The following is a 20,060-nucleotide window of genomic DNA, read 5'->3' as shown; positions in this document are numbered from 1 at the left end:
TCCTCCAAGAGCCATCTTCCCTCTATGTTCCATGTTTATTTTTTCCCCTTTTGAGGACTGAAACATGCACACTTTGGTCTTCCTTCTTCTTGGGTTTCATATGGTCCGTGAGTTGTATTGTGGATACTCTGAGCTTTATTTTATTTTATTTATTTTATATTGCTAATATCCACTTATCAGTGAGTACATACCATGTGTGTTCTTTTGTGATTGGGTTACCTCACTCAGGATGATATTTTCTAGTTCCGTTTGTCTGCAAATTTCATGAAGTCATTGTTTTTAATAGATGAGTATTAGTACCCCATTGTATAAATGTACCACATTTTCTGTATCCATTCCTCTGTTAAGGGATATCTGGGTTGTTTCTAGCTTCTGGCTATTATGAATAAGGCTGCTATGAACACTTTACCCTACATATGATAAAGAGCAAATATTCAAAATATACATAGAACTCAAGAAGTTAGATTCTAGAATATCAAATAACCCTATTAAAATGGGATGTAGAGCTAAACAAAGAATTCTCAACCGAGGACTCTTGAATGTCTATAAAGCACCTAGAGAAGTATTCAACATCCTCAGTCATCAGGGAAATACAAATCAAAACAACCCTTAAATTCCACCTCACACCAGTCAGAATGGCTACAATAAAACCTCAGGTGGCAGTAGATGCTGGTGAGGATGTGGAGAAAGAGGAACACATTGTGGGATTGCAAACTTGTACAACCACTCTGGAAATCACTCTGGAGGTTTTTCAGAAAATTGGACACAGTACTACCTGAGGACACAGCTATACCACTCCTGGACTTATACCCAAATGATGCTCCAACATATAACACAGACCTTTTATTTTCTTTTGGTGCTTCTAAATAGGAATCAAGCCCTGAGCTGATAATTGTTCCTTCCAATCTCCTAACAGTTTCTCCGTGATATTCATTAGTTTAACTGCTTTTTCTTGGGAGTTTGGGTTAATGTTTATTCTTACTCCTGTGCTTAGTAGTGTGTTTATCAGGAAGTCCCATGAAGCTCCTGCCCGAAGTCTTACTTTCTTTCCCTTTGCTTATGTAACACACTTACCTTCTGTGATGAGTGTGCAGTACGCTTTTCACTTCCCTCTTGACCCTCATCTCTTTCTTGTTTCATTTTTTTCCTCACAGCTATGAGGGTTAGACCATTCCCTGGTCTAATTTCCCTTCTTAGAAACTTCAGAAATGATTGCTTTTAAGCCAAAATCTGAAACTTAAATGAATTCTTAATATTTATGTTCTAATTTGACTCAGGCTCACTTTTATATGTTAGATAATACTGATTTGTAAAATTTAAAACTTTTCAGATATACAAGGAAGTAGAAAGACTATGTAACATATCCACCAATATATTTTCTGTTCAGAGTTAGCATTTCTGTTATTTATATATTTACTTCAATTTTTGCCATAATTATATATATTAAAGTAAGACCTGAAGCCATCCTCAGTTCATCCCCTTCCATTTGGGCCCTAGTAGTAACCACCATATCTTTTTCTTTCATACCCTGTGGTTTTGGAGTGGCAAAATGACAGAGGTGTGCTATTCGGCAGGGACAAAGTTCTGCTTGGAAATTGCTTTTAAAGTGGTCTGAGCACTCCAAACCCTCTCGAGGGAGGGGGGACCCTTTATGTATTCTTTGATTTATTAAGAGATAAGACCAGTGTCTCACAGACAATATAACAATTTTTTTCCTATAATGTTTGTAATACAAACAAGTCACTAGACCTCTATAAAATGTTTTTCTACTTTGCTCTTCACTCATGAGTTAATTTTTTAGTACCTATTTGTGAAGATGGCTTAAGATAATGTTTGTGACTCAAGATTACTATTGATATAGTATCCTGGATATTAGTTGCTCAAATTGTTCTTGCTAATATTTTTTGAATCAAAGATCTTTTATTATCCAAACTACTCCAGTGCTACATTTTAATGAATCCAATGCTCACAGAAATGATTGTTTATGAAAAGTAGCATATTATATTAATGAGGAAAGTAAGTATTCAGTGTATTAAACCCTGATTATAGAAAACATACTAACTGTTTATTCTTTAAATTAACTGATTATTTCTACTTACATTTCACAAAGCCATTTCTTTAAAGCAAGAGAAGCACCGAACACTGCTCTAAATGTGTATTGATGATGGCATGGCTAAAAATGGAGTATATGATAATGTCTTATTCTTTTCTTGTAAGAATACTGTACTACAAATGTGTGGGTGTTGTGAACATGATGTATGGAGTATAGAGTAGTATAGTAGTTTGTCTTAATCTATTTGAAAAGCATTTTTACTCTCCCAGTGAATACCTAAAACCACCAAGGCTACTAAAGCCTTATCATATTTTGTCCTAAATATATATTATTATGATAATCCTTAATTTATAAATTAGAACAATAATAACAGAAAAGTCATAATACTATACTACAATAAAATTCAGCAAATGCTACCACTCTCAACTAGATATTTCCATTTAATATTTTCAGGTTGTTGTTGACTGTAGGCAGCTAGGACTGTGGCAAAGGAAACCTCAGCTAAGCAGAGAAGAATGTGTTATAAAATATGCAGTGTCTGTATCGCATCTGAGTTCAAAACTGGCAAATGCTAATATTACCACCTCTCTCCCTCACAGGCCTGATCTTACCCCGTGTTTACCTATAGCAGGAGCTAAAAGGTGAAAGTATTACTGTAACTGCCTCAGGGGAAGCTGAGTGTGGCTGTATCATTACAATCTTTATACCTGCTCCCAAAACCATCTCCTGACTATACTAGGGCTAGGAAATAGTTGTGTGGGTTTCCCAATTACATCAGTGACTGGTACTTTGTTTTTTTATATATAATATTTTTATTGATGATCTAGGAATTTCACTTTGTGAACCTTGAGCATCCTCTCTTTCCTGTCCTTCCAGGTCTACCCCCAACCCTTGGGACCTCCTCCCCCCAAAAAAGAAAAGAAAGGGATAAAAAATGTCCAATTTTTGTTGCCCATATGTTTACTGGAGCATAGTCAACCACCCAGTGATCAGCCCATTAAAGAAACCTGAGTCCTTCTCTACCTGCACCCAAACTAACAGCAATCAATTGTGGAGAGCTAAACTTCAGCATTCTTATTACAGTTTTTAATAGTTCACTTTGATTTGATTTTTTTTTTGTCTAGGCTATTACTTATTTTGCAGTGGGGATTGTGGTAGGGGTTATCATGGCACCCTTTCTCAACTGTGAATCTAAAGTCATCAATAGCATGGCAAAAATAGCATCCGAAGACAGTGCAGATCACAGATATCCAAATGGTCTTTGGCATCAACACGTGCCACAAACCTCAGCAAGGTCTCTGGTGGCAGTACAAACTACTGGCTTCAACACTGCCCTCTGCCACTGTGCAAGTCACAGACACCATCACAGCCCAAGGCAGCACAAGCCAAGGACATCAATATGGCCTCATGACAGTCTAGGCCACTCCCGAAAATATGGTTCTTGGCAGAAGCACAGTCTACTGACATCAACATGAGTTTAGGCTGCAGCACAGACCCAGTCATCTGCAACGCCTTTGGTTGTAAGATGGGCCATGGATATCAATATAGACCCCAGCTGCAGCAGTGCTGTGGACCCTGAAGTGGCTCTCAGTGACAGCATGAGTCTGGGCAACACCATGGCCTTAAATGACAGCACAGGCCACTTACATCAACTTGTTCCCCTGGCTACAGCACAGCCTTTGGACATCAATGTGGATCCAGGTGGCAACCCTGACTACAGACACCCTCATGGCTCATCCTAGGTGGTCACCTAGGCCATAAACAGAAACACATCTCATGGCCCTTGGAGGCAACCCTGACCATGAATTTTGTTTTAAGAGAGGATAAATGGAAAGAAATTTGAACTTTACACAGCTGAGTGGTAACTGAGAAAAACGATTCCAGGTTGTTTTGAAAGCATAAAATGAAGTGATTTAAATCTAATAAATTAACTTGATTAACTAAACTATATAGGCATGCTTATATAAATTGATTATTAATGCTCAAAACCAAATAGATCCAAATTTTATTTTACCCCAACATCTTTTGTTTGTTTGTGATAAAAAAGACTTTCAGTAACTTCTGCCTCATGAATTGACCTTTAGCATGTATGTAATTTCACATACCTTTATATTTAAAAAGTTGCAATTAATCTATAGTTTCTATTTTAAGAATGATCAGAAGCAGGTTTCCTATTTCAAATTCTGATGGAAGCCAAAACAAGGAGCTTTACAAGGAACCTGCATTTTTGTAAAGATGTTCAATGGACATTAATTAGAAGTAGACTATGTTCTCTATGTGTTTCTCATTTAATTCTAAACTTAGAAGAGGACACGCACATTTTTATACAATTTTAACTATATACATGGGAGGTCGAGTAGTTTTAGTAAGACTAAGTTAAAAAAGTAGAAAGGGGTCTGCCTAGAAGATTCTCAAAGCAGAAACAGAACAGAACATTTCTTTGCTGTTTGTTCTCAATTTGTTTCATTGCAACCAGAAAAAAATTAATCAATGTAATTAATGATATTATCTTAACTGGTGTACAAAGACCAAATGTTACAGAGTCAGAGTTTGTATGGAGAACAATGTGAAGAAATCAAAGTGTAGTAATGACTTCGGTAAAATTTAAAAATGAAGCTAATAAAAATAAAGTGGAAATATTCAGTCCATACTTACGGCATTCTTAAATATTAACCTCCCCTTTTCTAAAGCAGCAACTCTCACTAACAGCTTTGTCGATCTAATGTGAGGTCCTACTAACTTTTATGACTCCTGGCATCCCTGTATGTTGTTGAATAAGATGAGATAAATTGGACATTTCTTATCAGTGACATCCAGTCCCATAGACTTTGTCCTTGACTAGAAGAGTGAGCAATAGAAGCTCGGCAGTACTGTGGCTCTAAGAGATTAGAAATTCTGCATATACATGAAGACAGGTCCTTTTGAGTCTCACAAAGTATGTGAAAGCATCCTTGAGTTTCTCTTTGTTTTAACCTGACACAGGTAAAGTATGCCAGTGCACATTCACCAGCATAATGCTAATGAAAAATCTTATTTCATTGAGCTTGTGTATAAAATGAAAATTCTAGAAGCACTAAATTGCTAAAGTTGTCTTAAGTTTATGCAGAGTAAACATACTCGGTAAAGAATGTTGTAGATCATGTGCCATTAGAAATTACATACATAAGTGGTTAGCTGCACAAATTACAATAATTTCATTATAACTACTGATTCTTCAGGAAGTCAGATTACCCAAGATACTGAAAGGCCCAAGATACTGAAAGGTTAAATATCTAATCCCCGAGACCTAGTATCTACAAATGTGACTTTATTTAGGAATAAAATCATAGAAGATGTGATTAGTTAGAATGACACCATTCTATTCTTGTGTATAATAGGCCACCCACGATATCCGATGTCTCTCTAAACAGTGGTTCTCAACCTGTGTGTTGCAACCCCCTGAGGTGGTTGAATGACCTTTTCACAGGAGTCGACTAAGACCATTGGAAAACACAGATATTTACATTATGATTTTTTCCAGAATGACTTAGCAATGTCTTAGGGTTTTATTGCTGTGAACAGACACCATGACCAAGGCAAGTAGTATAAGAATAATATTTAATTGGGGCCGGCTTACAGGTTCAGAGGTTCAGTCTGTTATTATCAAGGCAGGAGTATGGCAGTGTGCAGGCAGGCATGATACAGGAGGAGCTGAAAGTTCTACATCTTCATCTGAAGACTATTAGTAGAACACTGGTTTCCAGGAAGCTAGGACAAAGCCCATGCCCACAGTGACACACCTACTCCAATAGGCTATACCTACTGCAACAGGGCCACACCCTCTAACAGTGCCACTTCCTGAGCTGAGCATATGGAAACCATCATAAGCAATGAAAATAACTTCATGGTTGGTGGTTGCCACAGCATGAGGAACTGTAGTGAAGGGTCACAGCATTAGGAAGGTTGAGAACCACTGTTCTCAATAAAAGACAAAAAACAAACAAACAAACAAAAAGCAAAAAACAAAAACAAAAACAAAAAATAACCAAAACCTTGGGCTCTGCAGTGTTCGCATGAAGTGCGGTGAGAAATAAGGGCAGTTTTTCCATCAGTGAGGTGGTTACTAGAGAAGATAGCATCAGCATTCATAAGTGCATCCAAGGTGTGGGCTTCAGGAAGCATGGCTCTTGGGCACTCAAAGAAATCTAGAAATTTGCCATGGAGGAGAAAGGGGCTCCAGATGTGTTCATTAATTCCAGGCTCAGTAAAGTGTCTACTACACCAGTGGATAAAGGAATGCCCCATGATGGATTCATGTACCTTTCTTCAGAAAATGCAATGAGCATGAGAATTTGTCAAGAATGCTCTTAGTTATGTCTCTGTTACCCACATTCATCCATTTATACACAGGCAAAGTGAAGGAGATCTAACTGCTGAGTGCTGAAGTATAAAACTACCTTCGGGATCTAGTTTTCTCTTTGGCTGTGGTTAGCCATGCATCTAAATCTGAATCACCTCTAGGTTGTGGGCATGGCTGGAGAATTATTCCCAAATGCTCTCACTTCTGAAGCTCATCTGAGCAGGGTAAGGCCTAAGGTGTTTTAAAGTGAGTCCCAACTAATCATTGTTCTATGTAGATGAGTAATAGGAAGGGCATTAAATATTTTCCCAGAAATCAGTATAGTGCCATTCACCACTTTTACACATTCTAAGAAAGTTCAATGTTAAATCAGAGGAAAGGCCAAATAGAGAAAATTTAGCACAAATCTGTTTTGATCACACCACAGATATGGCAGATTGGCTTTCAGAACGACCTACCCCAGAGAACAAAAAAACCTGGCACTGGCAATGACTAATTCCCTAGAGAAACAGAGCCCTGCACTGATTGGAACAACTTTCATATTGACTACAGAGGATTTCTCTTATGTAAGCTATGTAGTGTGAGGCAGTTTATGTCAGTCCTACTAACGTCATGCACTCACCTTGCTTCATCTTGACATACAGATAGAAACCTTCCAGCGATCTAGTCTGGTGTAATCTACAGACCTGGTGGGATGCCAGAGTTTGACAGATAAACTGATCCAGTGGAAAAGATCCTTAATGCCCATTCTTTTATTATTAATTTTTACAGATCCCCAAGGTGAAAAATTTAAGGGTAGAGATGGGTGAAACTAATCTTCCTTCGTATTTAAACCTTTCTTGGTGACTTGATTCAAATTTCAAGGTTTTTATTTCTTCTTGGAGTCATGGATGAATATCAGGGCTTGGCAGGCATTTGGCAAACTCTCTTCCCAAATTGTGGTGCCAGTTCTATCCCCACCCAGGAGTTGTTGGTATCTCAGAAGGATTTAGGTAGGAGCATAACAACTTTCTCCATCTCCCCCAATTCTTCATAAACATAAAAATCTTATAACTGTTAAGTACCTGATTTGTGAATGTTCAACACTTTCCTTTGCTAATGGCTTACCAATTGTATTCAGAAACAATTCCTTCTTCATCCCGTTCTTTCTCATTTGGACAGTCATTGGAAGATCCGCCTCCTATTTTTGGCATGTATTTGTGCATGCCATTGAGACTTAAAGGGTCAGATTTGTGTGTGTGTGTGACTTTAGATCTTATCATCAGGGTAGCAACACTTGTAATTAACTTACTCTTGATAACTTCTTCAAGGTACTGATACTTTTCCTTATGGGACACAAACCTGCAGCAGTGCTTGTTCCTCTTTCTTAAGACCTTAACCAATTTTTTTTTTTTTTTTTTTTTTTGGTTTTTCGAGACAGGGTTTCTCTGTAGCCCTGGCTGTTCTGGAACTCACTCTGTAGACCAGGCTGGCCTCGAACTCAGAAATCCGCCTGCCTTTGCCTCCCAAGCATTGGGATTAAAGGCATGCGCCACCAGCACCCAGCTCTTAACCGATTTTTGAATCCTGTGAGATGTTCACTATTACCCAATGGGTTCAATTTTCTTAAGATTTAAGGATAATTTTACTTTCAAATATCCTCAGCTGCTTCAGCCTAAGTGAAAACTTAGGCTTAACTTAAACCTGATTGTTAACTTAATTGACATTATAATTATCTAAGAAATATGCCTCTAAGTAAGTTTGTGATTGTGTTTCTAGAAAGGATTACCAGATGCTAGAAGACCTCATCTCATAGTGGGCAGCATCTTTGGATAGCAGCCAAGTTATGAAGTAGTAAGAAAAAGCCAGTGCTGTTTGCCTATCCATCTTCTCTTCCCCTGATATGTGCATCTACTCTGTTGTTGCTGCTGCTGCAATTGCTGCCATTCTTCACTCCCATTAGAAACCAGTTTCTTTAGCCTGCCATTTGGACTCAAGACCCATGGCGCCCCAGGAATATTCTAGGCCTCCAGCTCCAAAATAATATTGTTATGGTACCCAGCCTCAAAGGCAAAGAAGCTATTGGATCCCCAATTAATCACTGCTAGTATGACAGCTATTGTTTGACTACCCAGTCTGTATCATACAATCAAGTCGACTAAACCTACTTTTGTAATCTATGTTTATTCTATTGGTCCTATTTCTTTGGAGCAGTGGTCTCAACCTGTGGATGCAGTCTTTTTTGGATTTCAAACGATTTCACAGGGGTCACATATCAGAATCCTGCACATCAGATATTTACATTACAACTCATAACAGTAGCAAAATTACAGTTATGAAGTAGCAACAAAAATAATTTTAAGGTTGGGGGTCACCACAACACGATTAACTGTATTAAAGGGTCAGAGCATTAGGAGGGTTAAGAACCACCCCTCTGGAGAATCTGTACCAATATAGGCTATCAAGTTAATTTAAGTCTTCTGCTGCTTTGAAATAAGCATTTCTAAGAATGATAAAGATAATAAATATTTAAATGACTTATTTAATAAGCTATTGTTTTAGAAAAGTGGTTTTTTTTTTTCTAATGCAACTGTGTTCTGGACTATGACTTGGAATAAAGTAATAAGAACACCTAGAATGCCAACCTTTGTGTAGGGAAATTTAAAAGCATTTTTTTTTTTTCAGTTTATATGGTCTCCCAGTCCTTTTATACACAGTCCCTGAAGAACAAAATTAAAGTGAAAGGCAGTGTTTCAATGTCCTGGAAACAGAAATTGCTGATGGAAAAGAGGAGGTACATGTATGATATGCTCCTGCAGCACAATATAAATGATAATCAATTTTTGTTTCTATGACTATTCGCTGTTCAAAAGAGAAATAAGTTGTCTATGCTATTTTAAAGTTAATAGAAAAAGGAGAAACATTTTAAAGTCCCACAACATGCATGTAAATTCTGAGATTCTCAGACAAAATTAGAAAACAAATTTAGTATGTAATCACACAACCTTGAAGACTTTTCTATTGTTTGGGTAATATTTCAATAAATACATATAACATGGATATAACATGGGCAGGACTATAGAATTCTAACAAGCCTAATAACTGGAAGATATCCAAATATAACTCAATTAGAAATTGAACTCACGTTTCAAACAAACAAAAACTCTACCTGTTTTACTATGCAAGAAATATTTGAAAACTTGAGAATTTGGTATGTATAAATAATTTTTAATTTTAAGTATCTTGCTAAAAATTATAAATACTTTTAGAGTTAAAAATAAATTTTAAAATTTCACTAAAGAGCAAACAAAAATTTAATTTTCCCTCTAACAACAAACAGGATTTTAATGTAATTACACAAATAAATTTTATCACATATCTGTTCTAAAATTATATATATATATATATATATATATATATATATATAAATGTATATGTGCACATACACATATAATTTAAGTTAAATTACATAAATGTTTTTGAGAATTTACTGGGAGCATGAAGGTCCCAGTGTCCACAAATTTCCAGGCGAACCAAAAATATTCATCCCACAGGGTGTCTCTGCAAAGGAGGAAATCCTTTTTCTTCCATCCAGGAGGCTGGGAATTGGAGGTGATTAATAGCCTGGTGTGTCATCTGTGTTCTGTGTTGGGCCAGGCTATATCAAGCTTCCATAACCAGAACAAGAGTTGTCTCTTATCCGGGGCTCCCCCAAGCTCCCACAACCAGGACCAGAGATGGCTAATAGCCCAAATGACCTCTATGCTATGTATATGACTGACTTCATACCAGATACTTCCTTAGGTTCTTAAGCTAACACCAGTAGCCTATCTCCAGAATCTATTTTCTTCGAAGGATTTGCATGTACCCTAAGCTGAGTTTCAATGTGCTTATGCCTTTTTTGTGAACAAGGGATTGTATTATATACTGTGTATAAATATTTTGGCAGTCAACTACCAAGTAGGTAGTTGATGAAGCCTAACTCAGGCTGATTCTAGTTTTCATTCTCACCTCTTTACAGACTTTGCCTTTCTAAAGACACTGCTTTTTTTTTTTTTTTTGTCACATCATCCCCTTGCTCCACATGATAGTGACTTTTAGGAAGCCAGTGCCTGAATTAGTCATTTAAAAAAAATACGAAATGATTATGTTTGTTTGATATGTGTTGATTCTATCAAAACACTATTTTCTTTGTGGTCAGAACTATTTACTAACTCCTAATGATAAGTTATTTTACAGTTGCTTTTTCTTAATAACAGAGAGCTAGCTTTAAAAAAGAAACAAAGTTTTGTTCTTATAAATTCATCTATTACTGTTAGCTTTACTTGATTTATGAAAAGTACATTAAGATTTTGAGCTGCATGTAGTTCTTTGTCTAGAATTGGAACTCTTGTTAAATGGAAGTTGGGAGTGAAATAGTTATACTATAATCTCAAAAATAGAATTTATTTTAAAAATGATCACTCCTGTGCACAGTTTAAAAACACTGACCCAGAATTCGTTTTTTTTAATTAGGTATTTATTTCATTTACATTTCCAATGTCATCCCAAAAGTCCCCCACACCCTCCCACACCCACTCCCACTTTTTGGCCCCAGCGTTCCCCTGTACTGAGGCATATACAATTTGCACTACCAATGGGCCTCTCTTTCCACTGATGGCCAACTAGGCCATCTTCTGATACATATGCAGCTAGAGACATGAGCTCTTGGGGGGTACTGGTTAGTTCATATTGTTGTTCTACCTATAGGGTTGCAGATCCCCCAGCTCTTTGGGTACTTTCTCTAGCTCCTCCATTGGGGGCCCTGTGATCCATCCAATAGCTGACTGTGAGCATCCACTTCTGTGTTTGCTAGGCCCCGGCATAGTCTCAGAATTCTTAAAGAAAGAAATATGTTCTTTCTAAGTCACTTCAGTGATGTACTGGCTAGTTTTGTGTCAACTTAACACAGCTGGAGTTATCACAGAGTAAAGAGCTTCAGTTGAGGAAATGCCTCCATGAGATCCAGCTGTAAGGCATTTTCTCAATAAGTGATCAAGGGGGGAGGTCCACTTGTGGGTGGTGTGATCTCTGGGCTGGTAGTCTTGGGTTCTATAAGAGAGCAAGCTGAGCAAGCCAGGGAAAGCAAGCCAGTAAAGAACATCCTTCCATGGACTCTGCATCAGCTCCTGCTTGCTGTCCTGCTTGAGTTCCAGTCCTGCATCCTTTAGTGATGAACATTAATGTGGAAGTGTAAGCTGAATAACACCCCCCCAACTGCTTCTTGGTCATGATGTTTGTGTAGGAAGAGAAACCCTGACTAAGACAAGCGACTTAGAATATTTTGCTAATAAATTTGAGAGCAATATATTCTAGAAGAATAAAGGAATAGAGAAAGGTGCTCTAGGAATAGTATCATTTAGTTCAGTCTCACAAACACAAAGTGATGCTATGTCACAGGCAAACCTTCAGAAGATTTACTGACTGGCTGAGGCCAGAAACACAAAAGTTCCACACTATGAATTATAAGGAAAATAAATGTCAATTAGTGTAATGGAAACACACACACACACACACACACACACGAAACACAGAGGAAAAAGTGATAATTCTGAATGGCCACCAAACAGTGTCTTGTGTAGTACTCAAATATGCTGGACCTAGAGTAAAAATTAAGTTTCAGAAGCACAGGGTGGGAGGGGGATGTGCATTTGGACAGAGGAAAGGATATTTCAATGAAAACATGGGAAAACACATTGACAAGAAAGCAGATGGCTAATTTAAGCAATGACTAGCAGCCCATCTTGTAGAAGCATTGTGTGTGTGTGTGTGTGTGTGTGTGAGAGAGAGAGAGAGAGAGAGAGAGAGAGAGAGAGAGAGAGAGAGAGAGAGAGAGACAGACAGACAGACAGACAGACAGAGACAGAGAGAGAGATACAGAAAGAGAGACAGAGACAGAAAGAGACAGAAAAAGACAGAGACAGACAGAGACACAGACAGACAGAGACAGAGAGAGTGCTTGTAATATACTGAGAAAAATCCCTCTAAAATTGATTTAAAACAAGATTTTTAGAGTTGAGGCTTAATGAAACTGACATAATAAGGCTATTATAAAAAGGTCAATTCAGACTGTGTGCTAATTTTAAATCTTTTCTTTAAACTCATTTTATTAGCATGCTATTATGCTTCTTGCTCACTTGTATTGGAGACGGCTGCATGGCCCAGACTATGTGAACTCTCATGTGAACTATATTTTTCTTTACATGTTATTCAGCTACAGAGGACAATCTGTTAGTTAAAACACCAGATTGGGACCAGAAGTGTTTCAGATTTGGTAATTTGGAATATTTTCATGTAAATTATGATGTATCCTGGAAATGGGATCTAGATCTAAAGAAGAATTTTATTGTTTTCATTTATAACTCAAACTTAATTTATAGGGGATTTTATACTTTTAGTAGGCCTCACTTTTGTCATCTTGCAAGGTCAAGCACAGAAATATCAACTGAAGCTCTGATATTGGTAGTCATAGAGTTTTGTATTTTAGAGGGGTTTGGATTTCTGATTCTCAGGATGGAGATTCTCAAACTGTCATAAAATTATTTTCTACTTCACTTCCAGCAACACTAAATGACCTGAGGTGGCTACTCCATTTCAAATTCCTTGGAGTGTGTCAAGTGCACATTGGACATTTAGACCCTCTTATTTTCACTTTCAAGGCATTTTGGCTACCTTTAATTATATTGAGATTATATTGAGTTAACATCAGAGACCTACAAGCCAACCTGAATGAATTGGAAATACATACAAACATTGGGTATTCCAAGATCTTGCTATATGGTGGACAGCCCACAGCATTGGAAAAATGGGGATTTTTGATCCTCTGTATGAATGTCATATTACTTTCTAGTTCTTTGAATTCAGTAGTTGAGGAGGCAATGAAGTATTAGAAGACATTTGCCTTGTCTTTACATTACTCTTGTCTTGCATTTATTTGCACATTTGTTCACTTGTTTCTTCTGTTTTTATTTTAGGAATCTTGTTATTAGGCCTATATTTGAGGACTCGGTCTCTTGTACCTACTTAGAGAGGAGAGGAATCGTTGAAAGAGCAACAATATCAAAGTCTATAAAGATTCAGAAATATGCATAAAATTGCTTAAAGTCCTCTAAATCATCACCAATAATCATGACCCTAAAAAGGTCTAAAGTAATGTATATTATCCTCTGTAGTAAGAATGGGCCCACTCCCTGCTAAGTCCCAGAGCTGCCTCTGGGAACCTGGTGGACTCAGGACCCATCACCCACCACAACCCCTGCCCGAAAGGGTACCACTCCCATTTTGCCTCTTCCAACCTGTCCTTTCTTCTTGGGTAGACTCTAGCTGGTCTGCTCCCTTGAGGATACCATATCCTGACCTATCCTAGAGGATTCGCTATACTCAGAGAAGTTGAGGTTCCACTGCACTCAGAGTAGTTGACACCACAGCTTAGAGACTTGCAGGGCAACTGACTAGACAGACAGAAAGCCTTACTGAAGAAATGCTGCATACATGGAAACAGAAACCACAGTCCATAGTCCCCCCTGAAGAACATCTTCACACAAGACAACAGATTGACTGCTCTATTGAAGATCCAACAGTCTGGAGACCTCCAAGGTCTACTACAGCCAGGGCAACAGATCAGCAGCTTCTCTGCCTCTGTGAAGAGCCCCCAGTTGGAAGGCCTCACAGATGGTCTGATACAGTCATGGCCACAGTTCTACCAGGAGACCTAAAGCAAACCAAGGACAAAAGAGACAGACTCCATATAAAGTCACCCAGACCAACAAACACCAGGGATATCCAGATGGTAAGAGGCAAGTCCAAGACCATAAGCAACAGAAGCCAATATATGTGGGCATCATCAGAATCCAGTTCTCCTACCACAGAAAGCCTGATTATACCAACACAGGAATCTGTCCTAAACTCTTATCTCATGAAGATAATAGAGTCCTTTAAAGAGGGTATCAATAACTCATTGACAGAAATACAGGAAAACACAGGCAAACAGGTAAAGGAAATGAGTAAAGCCATCCAAGACCTAAAAGTGTGAGTAGAAACAATAAAAACAAACAAACAAACAAACAAACAAACAAACAAACAAACAATAAAACAAACAAACCACAAATGGAGACAAACCTGTAAATGGAAAACCTAGGAAAGAGGTCAGGAATTACAGATGTGAGTCTCACTAACAGAATACAAGAGATAAAAGAGAGAATATCAGGTGCAGAAGAGATTGACACAACTGTCAAAGAATATTCAAAATGCAAAAAACTCCTAACCCAAAGCATCTAGGAAATTCAGGACACAATGAAAAGACCAAACCTAAGAATAATCAGAATAAAGGAGAAAGAAGATTCCCAGCTCAAAGGATCAGAAAATGTCTTCAACAATATCATAGAAGAAAACTTCCCCAACTTAAAAAAAGAGATGGCCATCAAGGTACAAAAAGCCAAATAAATGGAAACCAGAAAAGAAAATCCCCTTGACACATAATAACAAAACACTAAATGCATAGAACAAAGAAATAATATTAAAAGATGCAAGGGGAAAGGGCCAAGTAACATATAAAGGTAGACCTATCAAAATCACACCCAACTTCTCAAGAGAGACTATGAAAGCCAGAAGAGCCTGGTCAGAGGTCATGAGAACACAAATTCCAGCCCAGCAAAACCCTCAATCAACATAGATGGAGAAACCAAAATATTCCAGGAGAAAACCAAGTTCAAACAGTATCTATCTACAAATCCAACCCTACAGAAGATCCTAGAAGGAAAACTCCAACACAGGAAGGTACCTACATCAAAGAAAGAAAAGACAAGATATTAAGCATCTCACAACAAAGCCAAAAGAATAGAACAACGAGCACATAAATCCTACAAAAACAAACATAACAGGAACCAACAGTCATCCGTCTTTAATATCTCTCAATAAAAATGGACTCAAGTCACCCATAAAAAATCATAAGCTAACAGAATAAAAAAGGAAGCAAACAAGATCCAGCATTTTGCTGCATACAAGAAACACACCTCAATACCAAAGACAGGGACTATCTCAGAATAAAAGGATAGAAAAAAGTCTTACAAGCAAATGGTCCCAGGAAGCAATTAGGAGTTGCCATCCTAATATCCAATAAAATAATATTCAAGCAAAAGTTATCAAGAGTGATGAGGAAGGACACTTCATATTCATCAAGATGAAAATATACCAAGTGAAAGTCTTAATTCTGAACATCTATGCCCCAAATGCAAGAGAAACCACATTCATAAAAGAAACACTACTAAAGTTCAAAACTCGCATTGAACCCGACACAATAATAGTGTGAGACTTCAACAACCTACTCTCACCAATGGGCAAGTCATTGAAACAGAAACTAAACAGACACAATGAAACTAATAGAGGTTATGAATCAAATTGATTTAACAGATATTTAAAGAACATTTTACCCCCCAAAAAGAGAATACACCTTCTTCCCCATATCTCTTGGTACCTTCACCAAAAGCGACCATATAATTGGTCACAAAACAAGCTTCAACAGATAAAAGAAAATTGAAATAACCCCATGCATACTATCAGATCACCATGGTATAAGGCTGGTCTTCAATAACAGCAAAAACAACAGAAATCCCACATACATGTGGAAACTGACCAACTCTCTACTCATTGATAACTTGGCCAGGGAAGAAATAAAGAAAGAAATTAAGGATTTCCTGGAATTTAATGAAAATATTGACAAATCATATACAAACTTATGGGACAGAATGAAAGCAGTGTTAAGAGGAAAATTCAGGCACAGGTGAGAGTGTGGACTACAGAAGCTAACAGCTTTTGGGACAGGCAGGAGCGACAGAGCTTCTGAGACAGCCCCCTTTTTGGGCTCCAGACATCTGGGAACCTTCCCTGCCAGAGGATAGGTGTCTGCCCGGCCTGGGAGGGCTTTGCCTGAGCATCTGCAGGAGACATCTTGGCTCCCAGACTCCACAGGGACGAGTCTGCACAAATGAAAGTGTGGACTACAGAAGCTAACAGCTTCTAGGACAGGTCCTGTTTCGGGCCTTCATCTTCTGCCAGGAGGCAAGTCTGAATGCCAGATATCTGTGCACCTTCCCTGAAAAAGGAAAGCCTGCCTGCAGAGAGTGCTCTGACAACCTATACTCAGGAGAGAGCTAGTCTCCTAGGTCTGCTGGTAGAGAATAAAAGAATCAGGAGAGGAATAAGCTCTAACCAGAGACAACTATAAGAACTGACTCCAGAGTTTACCAGATGGCGAAAGGCAGACGTAAGAATCTTACTAACAAAAACCAAGACCATTCACCATCATCAGAACCCAATACTCCCACCTCAGCCAGTCCAGAGCACCCCAACACACCTGAAAACCTAGACCCAGATTTAAAGGCATATCTCATGATGATGGTAGAAGACATGAAGAAGGTCTTTAATAACTCACTTAAAGAAATACAGGAGAACACTGCTAAAGAGTTGCAAATCCTTATAGAAAAACAGAAAAATACATCCCAACAAATGATGGAAATGAACAAAAACATACTAGACCTAAAAATGGAAGTAGACACAAGAAAAAACCCAAAAGTGAAGCAATGTTGGAGATAGAAACCCTAGGAAAGAAATCTGGAAGCATAGATGTGAGCATCAGCAACAGAATGCAAGAGATGGAAGAGAGAATCTCAGGTGCAGAAGATTCCATAGAGAACATTGGCACAACAATCAAAGAAAGTACAAAATGCAAAAAGATCTTAACTCAAAACATCCAGGAAATCCAAGAAACAATGAGAAGACCAAACCTACGGATAATAGGAGTAGATGAGAATGAAGATTTTCAACTCAAAGGACCGGCAAATATCTTCAACAAAATTATAGAAGAGAACTTCCAAAACCTAAAGAAAGAGATGCCCATGAACATACAAGAAGCCTACAGAACTCCAAATAGACTGGACCAGAAAAGAAATTCCTCCCGACACATAATAATCAGAAAAACAAATGCACTAAATAACGATAGAATATTAAAAGCAGTAAGGGAAAAAGGTCAAGTAACATATGAAGGCAAGCCTATCAGAATTACAACAGATTTTTCACCAGAGACTATGAAAGCCAGAAGATCCTGGACAGATGTTATACAGACAATAAGAGAACACAAATGCCAACCCAGGCTACTATACACAGCCAAACTTTCAATTAATGTAGATGGAGAAACCAAAGTATTCCACGACCGAACCAAATTCACACATTATCTTTCCATGAATCCAGCCCTTCAAAGGATAATAACAGAAAAAAAAAACCAATACAAGGATGAAAACCATGTCCTAGAAAAAAACAAGAAAGTAATCCTTCAACTAACCTAAAAGAAGACTGACACAAGAACAGAATGCCAACTTTAACAATAAAAATAATAGGAAGCAATGATTACTTTTCTTTAATATCTCTTAATATCAATGGACTCAACTCCCCAATAAAAAGGCATAGACTAACAGACTGGCTACACAAACAGGACCCAACATTTTGCTGCTTACAGGACACCCATCTCAGGGAAAAAGACAGACACTACCTCAGAATTAAAGGCTGGAAAACAATTTTCCAAGCAAATGGTCTGAAGAAACAAGCTGGAGTAGCCATTCTAATATCTAATAAAATCGACTTCCAACCCAAAGTCATCAAAAAAGACAAGGAGGAGCACTTCATACTCATCAAAGGTAAAAAGCTCCAAATACAAGGGAAGTCATATTCATTAAAGAGACTTTAGTAAAGCTCAAAGCACACATTGCACCTCATACAATAATAGTGGGAGACTTCAACACACCACTTTGATCAATGGACAGATCACGGAACAGTAACTAAACTTGGACACAGTGAAACTAACAGAAGTTATGAAATAAAAGGATCTAACAGATATCTCCAGAATATTTTATCCTAAAACAAAAGGATATATCTTCTTCTCAGCACCTCATGGTACCTTCCCCAAAATTGACCACATAATTGGTCACAAAAACAAGCCTCAGCAGATACAAAAATATTGAAATTGTCCCATGCATCCTTTCAGATCACCATGGATTAAGGCTGATCTTCAATAACAACATAAATAATAGAAAGCCAACATTCACGTGGAAACAGAACAACACTCTTCCCAATGATACCTTGGTCAAGGAAGGAATAAAGAAAGAAATTAGGGACTTTTTAGAGTTTAATGAAAATGAAGCCACAACTTACCCAAACTTATGGGACAAAATGAAAGCATTTCTAAGAGGGAAAGTCATAGCTCTGAGTGCCTCCAAAAAGAAAGTAGAGAGAGCACACAATAGCAGCTTGACAACATACCTAAACGCTCTAGAACAGAAGGAAGCAAATTCACCTAAGAGGAGTAGATGGCAGGAAATAATCAAACTCTGGGATGAAATAAACCAAGTGGAAACAAGACAAACTATTCAAAGAATCAACCAAAGGAGCAGCTGGTTCTTTGAGAAAATCAACAAGATAGATAAACCCTTAGCCAGACTCACTAGAGGGCACAGTGAAAGTATCCTAATTAACAAAATCAGAAATGAAAAGGGAGACATAACAAAAGATCGTGAAGAAATAAAAAACACCATCAGATCCTTCTATAAAAGGCTATACTCAACAAACCTCAAGAACCTGGATGAAATAGAGAAGTTTCTAGACAGATATCAGGTAGCAAAGTTAAACCAAGATCAGGTTAATGATCAAAACAGTCCTATATCCCCTAAAGAAATAAAAGCAGTGATTAATAGTCTCCCAACCAAAAAAATCCCAGGACCAGACAGGTTTAGTGCAGAGTTCTATCAGACCTTCAAAGAAGATCTAATCCTAGTTCTTCACAAACTATTCCACAAAATAGAAGCAGAAGTTACTCTACCCAACTCATTCAAGAAGCCACAATTACTATGATACTAAAAATATAAAAAGACCCAATAAAGATAGAGAATTTCAGACCAATTTCCCTTACGAATATGGATGCAAAAATCCTTAAAACGTTCTCTCTAACAGAATCCAAAAACACATCAAAACAATCATCCATCCTGACCAAGTAGGTTTCATCCCAGGGATGCAGGGATGGTTCAATATATGGAAATCTATCAATGTAATCCATTATATAAACAAACTCAAAGATGAAAACCACATGATCTTCTCTTAGATACATAGAAAACATTTGACAAAATCCAACACCCATTCATGATAAAAGTCTTGGAAAGATCAGGAATTCAAGGCCTATACATAAATATGATAAAAGCAATCTAAAGAAAACCAGTGCCAACATCAAATAAATGGTGAGAAGGTGGAAGCAATCCCACTAAAATCAGGGACTAGACAAGGTTGCCCACTTTCTCCAAACCTATTCAACATTGTACTTGAAGTCCTAGCCAGAGCAAGTCGACAACAAAAGGAGATCAAAGGGATTCAAATTTGAAAGGAAGAAGTCAAAATATCACTTTTTGCAGATGATATGATAGTATATATAAGTGACCCTAAAAATTCCACCAGAGAACTCCTAAGCCTGATAAACAGCTTCAATGAACTAGGTGGATATAAAATTAACTCAAACAAGTCAATGGCTTTTCTGTACACAAAGGATAAACAGTCTGAGAAAGAAATTAGGGATTCAACACCCTTCTCAATAGTCACAAATAATATAAAATACCT

The sequence above is a fragment of the Mus caroli genome, unplaced genomic scaffold (genome assembly GCF_978045245.1).
Source record: "Mus caroli unplaced genomic scaffold, Mus_caroli_1 scaffold_4, whole genome shotgun sequence".
Classification (NCBI taxonomy): Eukaryota; Metazoa; Chordata; class Mammalia; order Rodentia; family Muridae; genus Mus; species Mus caroli.
This window is presented reverse-complemented; position numbering follows the sequence as displayed.